The 3255-nt window shown below is 43.7% G+C and overlaps 1 protein-coding gene across 1 annotated transcript in view; it reads left to right on the top strand.

Annotated features, from left to right (window-relative positions):
* Positions 1-3255, top strand: part of LOC119346612 (putative leucine-rich repeat receptor-like protein kinase At2g19210) — a 14465-nt gene that overhangs the window by 7559 nt on the left and 3651 nt on the right. The window lies entirely within an intron of this gene.

The following is a 3255-nucleotide window of genomic DNA, read 5'->3' as shown; positions in this document are numbered from 1 at the left end:
CGTGTTGCTGCGCCCATCCATTTTTGTGAAAGAACTATCGAAAATGAAATTCAACTGAGAATAAAGAATAACTAATACAAATAATTAGGCAGCTGCGGTTGTGGCAACGGAAATTCCATCTCAACATTAAAACTAACGACCCCGAATCAACAACCACAAAGTTTTGAAGAAGTTATGATGCGCATTGGAGCGTGTGGTGCATCCGGTGCGCCCGATCCTAGTTTATATTTTCGAACCTTGAAAATAATCAAAAATGATGATGATGTTGAATAATCATATATCTACCATGATTCGCGTTTTTAAATTTAACTTTGAAAATCATACCGTGGAAAAAATTCCTATATGAACAGTGGTTAATTACCCATGGGCTATGAATTCACATTAGTTTTTGCTGAACATTGTATACATGGTGTGTCTATGTACTCTATATTTCGGGGTTTTTCTTTAGTTTCTAATATATAAACTCCCAGAGCGCCCGATATATTCTTACATCACCGAGTACTAATTAATTACCAAAGTATGCTGGCCCAGGGTATGGTACAAAGAACTGATTAAGAAAGGCAGTAGAAAAATTTGAAGAGTTCACCAAAATGAGGCCACACAACAATATAGCTAGATTAAGAAAGACATTATCAACTTGCAGGTAGCCACAATAAGTTGGCCCAAAAAAAAGTAGCGAAAACGACATTGAGGCAGTTGATCTGTCCATTAGTTCTTCACTAGTCGGGACAGAAATTATAAATGAAATTCCGAGTTTAGAGAAGCTAAAAAATAAGAGTTCAACAACTTATCTTGCTTGGCGCCCCACCGCTCGGACGAACTCAACGTCCTCCTTATATGAGAATAATGTGGGCAATGCAACAGAAGATGGTGGGCAAGCACCGGACGCAGCGGATCCACGTGAATTCAGCATGAGTCCATCTATGCAAAGCTCCAGTCTGGTGGGTGAGAAACCAATCTGTACTATCTCCGCACCAACGCTGATGCCATGCTCTCCCGCACTAGCTGCAACATCATGCAGCGGCATAGGTCCACGGGGTACTCACCAGAACAAAGTAGCTTTGCGTCCTCCAGCTCAATGGTCATGGCGAACTCAGTGGCATGCCCCGACAGTCAACCACCCTCTCTCCCAGGCAGATCTGTTGCTCCGCAGCTTTGCTCCGTCTTCGCTGCTGGTCGGTCACGCCGATGGTGGAGAAGAGGGGCGAGGGAGGGACATGGCAACATATATATGCGGGAATGAGCGGGCCCCTGAAGCGAGTGCACCAGCCCAACACACAATCCCGGCCCGATCAACAACAGTCGGCCGAGATAGTTTTGCGGAGCAGCGGCCAAAGAGATAAATGAAGACGCCCAGGTGAATGTACGATGGATGATGGATCGAACGGTTAGCTACGCCAAAGCGCTGTGAAGGCTCCTAGGTGGCTTCGTTTTACTGTTTCTCAATTACTCCCTCCGTCAAGGTGCATAAGTCATCTTACGAAAATAATATATTTCCAAAATGTTTAGGCGTCGTTCATTAACTTTCCATCTCGATCCACTGCCCTCGTTGGCCAGCGAGTTCCTCGTGGAAACCACTTCCTTCCTGCAGCAACGACTGCATTGATTAGGCGATGAAGTGTGTGGGCCTGCATGGAGCAGTAAACCGGCATGACACAATAGCTACCAGTGCAAGGAATCCTGGGACAGAGGGAGTATATTTTTAGAACATTGACGTTGATTACTCCATCTGTTCCTAAATATAAATCTTTTTAGAGATTTCAATAAGAACTATAAACAGAGCAAAATGAGTGAATGTACACTCTAAAATATGTCTATTTGCATTCATACGTAGTTCTTATTGAAATACCTAAAAAGACTTATATTTCTATTTTACTCTATAGTAGAAAAGTAACTCGCAATATGGACCGTTGGATAGTTTCAGTTGAATGCCTCACGTTTGAATGCTCAGGTCCTGGATCGTTGTGGTGCTATATGTACCGTTGGATAAGAAAATCCTACAGCTCTCATTCCAGGGATTCGCGGCGGTGCAGCTAAGCTCCTGCATGCGCAGATGGCAGCCACCGGGCTGGTACTGAACATGTGACACATGGGGCCCATTTCCGGTAAACTCTAGAGGTTTCCTATTTTAGGAAAAAATTACTCCCTCCGTCTAGGTGCATGAGTCACCTTTCAAAGTTCTGATATTCCCAAAACGTTTAGGCACCGTTCATTAACTTTTCATCTCGATCCCCTCCCAGCCCCGTTGGCCAGCGAGCTCCTCGTGGAAACCCCTTCCCTCCTGCAACAACGACCAATGCATGCAGCGTTCATCACGCAAGAATTCAAAGATAGGTTGCATGCGATGAAGTGTGTGGGCCTGCATGGAGTAATAAACCGGAATCTGTTAACTGCTCCAATTAATTGATGTGTTTAGAAGAGAGAAATCAGGCTTTGATTGGAAGGAAGGCCGGTCCAGTTTCTCCTTCTCCTTCAATCTGCTTGCGCCTAGGTCGTGTTGCACCTTCTAATGTGACTTATGCACTTGGACGGAGGGACACAACTGCCTTAGATAAAAGGTGAACCACATATTTGAGAACTCCTACTTTATCATCACTTTTGTGTTTAGACTCAAGATGAGTGAGATGTGATTATTTAAATATTTAAGAATTTTGTGTAAATATTATAAATATTTAGTTATGTCACACATGTGTACCGTTCGCATTGTTTGCTATATAGGCCTGACATAAAGATCAACTTTCCATGTTGGGAATCATTCTGAAAGAATTATAAAAGGAATCTAACACAAGTATATGATAAAGAGATGAATGGTTTATTTCAGGGTTTTATTCACAGTGTGCACTATCTGGGGTAAATGGCATGTGAAAACGTCGATGGCCATAAAATGACAACATAAAAGTAATTTAACAACTACTTTAAATATTGAATTAATAGGCCACCTGCATGTCAAGCGCCTAAAAACAATTTGTTTCATAAGTTCTGTCCACGGTCTGATTCAGGTCCAGCGGGTCACAACTTCATCTTCTTTCTGCCCCTCAGCACCCCTCTAAACCTCGCTAGATTGCAAAGCTGGTGACCTCCCTGCACCCCTATTGCACCTGAACCCATCAACCTAGGACTCTCCTCGACAGACAACGATGTTGTCGTGCCGTCCTGACTCTGGGCCACTCCTGGCTTGGCCTCACCGGCACACATGTCTCGGCATCAGACGCTAGGTTAAATTGACTGGTCCGATTTGCAATTCATGCAACTAAC

This window comes from Triticum dicoccoides, unplaced genomic scaffold (assembly GCF_002162155.2).
Source record: "Triticum dicoccoides isolate Atlit2015 ecotype Zavitan unplaced genomic scaffold, WEW_v2.0 scaffold44278, whole genome shotgun sequence".
NCBI classification, from domain to species: Eukaryota; Viridiplantae; Streptophyta; class Magnoliopsida; order Poales; family Poaceae; genus Triticum; species Triticum dicoccoides.
This window is presented reverse-complemented; position numbering and strand designations above follow the sequence as displayed.